At 42.6% G+C, this 8,282-nt stretch overlaps 1 pseudogene; it reads left to right on the top strand.

The window, feature by feature from the left end:
• Positions 1-244: 244 nt before the first annotated feature.
• Positions 245-666, top strand: LOC100944405 (annotated as a pseudogene).
• The last annotated feature ends 7,616 nt before the right edge of the window (positions 667-8,282 follow it).

Here is an 8,282-nt window from a genome sequence, read left to right as displayed (position 1 = left end):
CCCTCTGTATAAGGTTGCTAAAACATCCTTCTGATATGGCAGCTGGCATCCCCCAGAGCACAGACCCCAGAGAGAAAGAAGCCAGAGCAACAAGGAAGCTCTCAGGTCATCAGGGACCTGGTAACTGATGTTCATCCCACACTACCACGTTTGCCTTAGTCCATTAGTTAGAAGGGAGGTCCTAAGCCCAACTCACAGTCAAGAAGGGGGGGATCAAACACCACCTCGCCACCTCTTGAAAGACATGGGCGAGTGTTGTGGACTCCAAACTGCTAGGAAGCTCCATAGTCACAGATGAGACCAGAAGTGGCATGATAAACGGTACAAAAAGGCCCATTTGGGTACAGCCCTGAAGGCCAACCCCTATGGAGGTGCTTCCCATGCAAAGGGGATTATGCTGGAAAAAGCAGGAGTTGAAGCCAAACAGCAAAATTCAGCTGTTAGGAAGTATGTTCAGGTGATCAAAAATGGGAAAATCACAGCTTTTCTGCCCAACAATGGTTGCTTGAACTTTATTGAGGAAAACTATGAAGTTCTGGGTAATGGATTTGGTCACAAAGGTCCTGCTGGTGGTGACATTCCTGGAGCCACTTTAAGGTTGTCAAAGCAGCTAATGTCTGTCTTTTGGCCCTTTCCAAAGGCAAGAAAGAACAACCAAGATGGTAAATTTTGATGAAAATGCAGTAATAAATTTTCATATGCCCCCCCCCAAAAAAAGAAAAGAAAGAATAAGTTCAAGGAATTTGTGATTATATTTAAAAATCACCACCACACTATGGAAATGGAGAATGAGTTCAATTCATGCTGACTTTGAAATTCCTGAGACATTCCAATGTTGAGCAGGCAGGCAACTACACACATAGTCACTCTTGACTTTAGCAAGAATAAAGTCACAGAATTAAGGAGGAAATGAAATGTAAAAGAAGGAAGGGTCAGGCAACTCCTGAAACCTGAGCCATGGAAGGAACTCTGAGTTAGGCCAGAGTAGGCGTCTGGTGGGACTTCTTTTCTAAAGACAGGAAGCATCTGAGCATGTTTAAAGGTAGACGGAAAATAAATTGGTAGAAAGGGACAAGTACACAATGTGGATGATAGGGAACAGGAGACAGGGGTCTTGCAGAATCCCCTGCTCCCAGCCTGCCCGTTGACCTGGGCTGGGGGAGAGAATGGGTGCTATTAGTGTGGCTCTGTCACTAGGGCAAACAGATGGGTAACAAACTGTAGGAAGATGGACACGAGCTCACACAGAGCACAGACCTCAGATCAGTTTAGCTGTTACCTGTGCCTTCCTAGCTTCTCTCACTTCTGTGTGCAGACCTGTTTCATCTGCCCAGCCTGCTCCAGGTTTCAGCATTCTGGCTCATCTGCTACCTGGTCTCCTGATCTCTCCATAGCCTCTGCTCCTCCCTGGGATGGCATTAGATTGGGCTGCCTATCTAAGAAGTGGTGACTTTGGCTTGGCATCAGAATATGCTTCATGGAAATCTCCATCAGTGGCCTTGAGAGACTTAGAATGATAGGGCTGCCTCTGCTCCCGGCCTGTGGCCTAGTAAGATCCCAGTCTGGACCTCTGGGATAAGGTGTTACCACGTCTCTGGATCAGAGTCTGTCATATTGCTCAGTACAGAAGAGATGAAATAGCTGTGGTACCGGTATTTCTGAGCTTGAACTCCGTTTTCATGTCCAGATTCTTTGATGTATTATTACCTTTTAGAGCTACTAAAATTTGTTCTAATACAATGTGCAATACAAATGCAGTTCCCGTTCTGTTATTTATGACCTCAACAAAATCTGACCAACTGCAGATGAACATTAAACTATGACAATTCATGGAAATGAACACAGTGATACCAGCAATTCCCCATTTTAGCAGTTACCATGGTGACATTTGGCATGAATGGCCATTTAAAGGAGCTTTCTTTGTAACATACCATCTTCTTAGACATACGCTATTAAACTAATGAAATCATGGGGAAATTTCTTGTTTAAAAATTTTAATGAATAAAGTAATTAAGCTAGTGATATTTTAGCTACTATTTATACAGGAACTATTATAGGTCACTTTTCTAGGGATTTTTGCTTAAATTATCACATTTAATCATTAAATAAACCACTATGAGATAGGGATTCTTTTCTCCACTGACCCTGGGGAACACAGTCAAATTACCGTCAGACAGCTTGTGTGCAGAGAACCCAAGGCGTCCACAACGTCTTACCTAGCTCTAAATTCCATGCTTTTCCCATTTCCACCCTGCCTTGCTCATAAGTGGGAAGTAATCTAATAAATGTGTAACTGTATTGACCTCCCACTCGTTGTTGCCCCCAAGGTGATTCAGTATCACACCACCCTGCTTTCCTTTCTCCACAGAACAAATAACAACCTGAGGATTTCCTGCTTTTTGCCAGTCTCCTCTGTGAGACTGGAAACTGTGAGAGCAGGGCCCTTGCCTGTTTGCTCCCCACTGACCATCCATACCTAGAACACTGTCTAGCATAGAGCAGGTAATCAATAAATATTTGTTAACAAATGAATGAAAAAATTCAAAGGAAGAAAAAGCACTAAAACAAACTTTTATGTAAACATACACTTTAAAAGAAAGCACTTGACAAACTGGAGAAAGAATTTAAATGAGCCATGTAAAGAGATAACCAAGTGCCTATTTGATGCATACTCCGCTGTATTTTAATTTCGGTACAGCAGCTGGCAAACTTGCAAGATCATAATGATAGCTAGGTGCTTCTAGAACTGAAATTGTGCCTGAAGAAGTTCCTCTCTACCAGATCACGTATACATCAATCTAAAAATGAGTAGCAATTTTTGCCCTAGAGCATATCCATGCCCAGTTTATTTAACTAAAAGAAGATGCTTACTACAGTGAAACTACCAAATGTAAGCCTACAACCACTGAATCTGCTTCACCTATCAGGATGTTACGAATTGTCTGAGACACCCCCATGTTGGTGACAGTGTGAGGAAATTGAAACTCTCATTTTTTTTTTTTGAGACAGAGTTTGTCACCCTCTATAGAGTGCCCTGAGGTCATAGCTCACAGCAAACTTGAACTCTTGGGCACAAGTGATCCTCTTGCCTAAGCCTACTGAGTAGCTGGGACTACAGGCGCCCACCACAAGGCCAGCTATTTTTTTTTTTTTTAGAGAGGGGGTCTCGCTCTTACTCTGTCTGGTCTCAAACTCCTGAACTCAGGCAATCTGCCAGTCTCAGCCTCCCAGAGTAATAGGAGAACTGTCATTTTTTTCTAGTAGTGGATATACTAAGAACTTCCACGGGGCGCAATTTAGCAGTATCTATCATCAAATATACAAATGCACATACCTTTGACAAAGCAATTCTACTCTAATAATATATTGTGAAGATTTAGCCTTCCCAGGCCTGGGAGCTGAGAGCTATGGAGCAGGAGCAGAAGATAAACTTCTTTTTCCCCATATTCCCTTGAATTTTGCATATTATCATGTATTACTTTTTCACAAAATATAATTTTTAAGCTGTAAGTGTGGGAACTCTTAGAAAACATATTTATCTACCTCCCCTTCCATTAAAGCCAAAATAGAGAAGGGAATTCAACTGATAATGAAATTAGAGAATGGCCTCAACCCCAAACAACAAAGACTATCTCCCAGACACAAGGAGTCACTGAACAAATTCGAGGGAGGACTACAAGAATTGATACTGACTTCTCTAGATCTTGCGCAAGAGCAAGATTCAGATTTCTCTAAAATAAGTAAGAAGCTACATCAGGGAACAGGCTGCCCTGTGGACCCTGTTTCCCTAGAAGAAAAATAAGGGAGAAATATGAGTCATCAAGGATTCAAATGGAGAAAAACAATAATACATAATGTCACCTGTTTTTAAATGATGAAAAGAAGAAGTGAAATTGACATGTTGAAAAAGTCAGGGAAAGAGAGGACCCATTGGGGAAAATGGGATCAAGGAAAACAATGGTAAAAATAATCAGAAAGATGTCCGATAAGGGAGGAAAGATCTGACAGACACATAATTGTTAAGGGTGAACAAAAGAACCAAACAAATGCACAGGAAAAGAAAATTAAAGGTATAATACAAGAAAAAGTTCCTGGAATTAAGTAACTCAATTCATAGCTTGAAAGTTTCATCACCTAACAAGAAAAATCAGTAAAGTGCAATCAAGGCAAGACTCATCCTGACAGAGGCGGAGTGAGGTAAGAGGTAAGCTGGAATGCAGGAAAAGACCAGCCACAGGTTCCTCCAGAACGTTAGTTAGAAGACAAAAGAGTGATCCTCACAGAGCACTGAGGGAAAGACATGACCCAAGACTTCTTGACCAAGTTAGAATGTCACCCATAAGGAAACAAAGAATCATCAAGCATTCTTGCACTCAAGAATCCTTGAGGCCAGGCAAGGTGACTCACACCTGTAAGCCTAGCACTCAAAGAGGGAAGGCTGCTTGAGTTCAGGAGTTCGAGACCAGACAGAGCAAGAGTGAGATTCCATCTACACTAAAAATAGAAAAATAAGCGGGGCATTGGGATAGGCATCTTTAGATCCAGCTCCTAAGGCTACTGAGTCTCAGCTACTTAGGCAGGAAGATCACCTGAACCCAGGAGTTTGAGGTTGCTGTGAGCTGGGGTGACTCCACTGCACTCCAGTCAGGGCACTAGAGTGAGACTCAGTCTTTAAAAAAAAGGGGGGGGGGAGCAGTGCCTGTGGCTCAAAAGGGTAGAGCACTGGTCCCATATGCTGGAGGTGGCGAGTTCAAACCCAGCCCCAGCCAAAAATGGCAAAAAAAAAAAAAAAAGAAGGAATCTTTGAGAAATATATAGTTGTAATCCAGCCAACCAAAAAGTTAAATGTAAATAATGTGCTCATTAGTGGAAAGTGCACAGCCCCAAAACACCTTGTTCCCACCTATCAACATCACTTACCTGGCTTTCCTGCAATACGTTGACTCCTCTCTGTCCTTCCACTCGTGTCCCCTAGAGTCTGGTCTCAACACAGCAGAGTGACCAAGTCAACATCCACCATCTCAAAGAGGGTAAAAGTACAAGTCCATGCACTGGTCTACAAGGTCCTTCCCAACCACACTCTATGCACCTTCCTGGCCCCTGTGAGCATCTTCCCTTTCCCTGGAGCCCCTGGCCTCCTACCGCCCTTCAGGAAGGTGCCTCAGATCTTTGCACTAGCTGCTTCCTCCACCTGCACTGATTTGGCACCATTACATACCCTAGGTCTTTGCTCAAATGCCATCTTCTCAATGGGACTCTCCCTGGCTACCCTATTTAAAATTCCAATGAATACCCCCACTTGGCAACCTCAGCCTCACTCACACTATTCTATTTCTGTAGTTTACCACTTGTTCTCTTCTAATACGTTATATGACTTATCCATTTATTAGGCTCATTGATTGCCACCCTCTCTAGGACACTAAACTCCAAGGGATAGGGATTTCTGTCTTTTTTCTTGACTTCTTGATCCCAAGCACATGGGTCAGGGTATTCAATATAATCAATGAATGAATTAGCAGTGGTAGCAAACCCAGTTAAGCACAGAATTAAGTCTAAATGTCTTTAATGATGGCTACAAAACGGAGTATAATTTTAAGAAGGTGGTGAGGTATAGTGGCTCATGCCTATAATCCCAGCACTCTGGGAGGCTAAGGTAGGAGAATTACTTGAGGCTAGGAGTTTGAGACCTGCCTGGGCCATATAGCAAGATCTCCCCACCCTGCAAAATTAGCAAGGCATTGTGGTGCACACCTGTAGTCCTAGCTACTAGGAAGGCTAATGTGGAAGGATCACTTGAGCCTAGGAGTTTAAAGCTATAGTGAGCTATGCTTGTGCCACTATACTATAGCCCAAGCAACACAGCAAGACCCCATCTCTACAAACAAAGTAGAAAAATTAGCCAGGCATTGTGTCACGTGCCTGTAGTCCAGCTATGTAGGAGGCTGAGGCAGGAGGATCACTTCAGCGCAGGAGCTTGAGGCTGCAGTGAGCTATGATAACGCCACTGTACTCTAGCCAGGGCAAGAGAATGAGAACCTATCTCAAAAGAGTGGGGGCAAAAAAAAAAAAAAAAGAGTGGGGGAGAAGGAGTGCAGGGAGTGAGAGATAATATTAGTATGCTAATTGTTTGTCTTTCAGAAACGACATTGAAAGATTACTTTCACGAGTTGATAAATTGAGAAAGATGTTTCAAGCATCACGTTTAAGAGTATATGAAGATAACTAAAAAGAGCACTAAAAACAACTAGAAGTGGAGAGGACAAGAAAAGCCAGATGGTGCAGGATAAGGTATCAATCCATTTCTAGCTGAAAACAAGTGAGCCGGAGTTATTTTGCCTCACCCTTATCTGTGACCTTCAACCCTAACAACAATACTGGTGACAAACTGAGCAGAAAAGCACCCTCCCTGATACAGTGGGAGAACTGCCATAAGATGAACACACACTGGGGCAATTCTGGGCTGAGGTGAAGGGACATGCTGAGAGCTGGGAGGTGCCCAGTCAGACAGCCTGCAGGATACAGTGTCCCCAAAAGGAAGTGTCCCCATCTCAAAGGGCACCTCCAGTGCCCACAGATCACAATCACTGTATGTGAGCCATGGACCACGATGAGAGAGGGGGCCTAAAGCAGCCAGGGAAGGAGGCGTAGTCTACCCAGCACGACCATGGGCAGGGGGAGGCCGAGGGAGAAACCACAGCAACCAGGCATTATTACTGCTGTGACCCTATGAATTCTAAAATCTAAGCAACCAAAGTTCTTCTAATACAAAGGCCCACACTCCAAAGAAACCTCCTGGGGGTAGACTCCAAATGAGCCAGACAAGGGGCTTTAGGGACAAAGAAAAGATAAGATCCAGATAAATTACAGGAGGAAAACAGAGCCTGTGAAGACAACAAGAGAGAACTTGGGAGGCTCAAAGCCAGAAAGGTTACCCTGGCCCACCATCTCCAAGTAGCGCAAATGAGAGGATAGAAAAGAATTACAGTTAGATTCCACATGAAGCTGTGATAGGAGAGAAGAAAACATTGAGCAGACTATGTCCCTGCAGACGGTGAAGTCATGCCAGAAAGACTGGCTCATGAAACACACGGAAACTGTAACTTCATGATTCTAAACAAGTTACAAGACACAAAACCTTATACTAGAAAGGTTCACCATGTGGAAAAGTCAACACAGAATTGCTGGTGCTGAAACAGGCTAGTAAAACTATTAGAGTTTAAAGGTAATGGAAGAACAATCCTGTGAGCATCTAGACAAAATAAGCAAGTTTCTTATTAGGGAGGAAAATCAGATCATCGTCAGACCCCAACAGCTGACAACACAGTAAGATATTGATGTTCAAGGAAAACACAAGCTAAGGACTATAGAACCCACAGAACAGACTCTCCAGGACAGAGTCACAGACGGACTCTTGGAACATGGAAGAACCAGGGAATATCATTTCTATGGACCCTTCTGAGGAATCTCCCAGAAAATAAGCATCAGCCTAGAAAAATGTCTGCAGAGACTTCACCATGAGCATGGGTAGTAAGCGTTACATTTATATTTACCTATAGATGAAATTACTATTATAAGGGAAACAGTAAAGAAATGTTTATATATTTTTGACGATGTAGATTTGATACAGCTATCAAAACGTCCTCAGAGAAAATATAAAGCCATAGAGGGGGCAACACCCTTCTACACGTGGCATGAGACCCAGAGGCATAAAAAAGAGATTTATAATATCACCAGAAAAAAAGCATGAAACTTTCATCAGGCCCAAAACATCATAGACAAACTCAAAAGAGAAACAACAAACTGGACAAAAACATCTGCAATACATATGATGGGTAAATCGCTGGTGTCACTGAAGTATAAAGGGCTCTGTGGGTCAATTTTAAGGCAAACAGCCCTCTGAAAACTGGGGGGAAAAACAAGAAGAAATACAAATGGTTAATAAGTATATGTGAAAAGTTGTTCCCACTGATTACTAATTTTTAAATATATAGTAAAATGATCTATGATAGAACACTTTTCAGACTGGCCAATAAGTACTGGCACTGTTGTAAGGCGATATATATCACCTACTGAGTACACGTTACATGTACAGTATGCTGGAAGCTAGAGGTATTAATATGAATAACATGGAAACATCATTCCCATCTGCACAGAACTTACATTTTCAGGGGAGAATAAGAGGAGAGTGGGAATTTTTTTAAACAAGGAAGGCTTTTTTAAAAAAATTGAGACAGAGTTTCACTTTGTCACCCTTGGTAGAGTACCATGGCATCATAGCTCAC

The sequence above is a fragment of the Otolemur garnettii genome, unplaced genomic scaffold, assembly GCF_000181295.1.
Source record: "Otolemur garnettii isolate 467f Iridium unplaced genomic scaffold, OtoGar3 scaffold00046, whole genome shotgun sequence".
NCBI lineage: Eukaryota > Metazoa > Chordata > Mammalia > Primates > Galagidae > Otolemur > Otolemur garnettii.
Note: the sequence above shows the minus strand (reverse complement) of the source record. Positions and strands in the feature narration are given on the sequence as shown.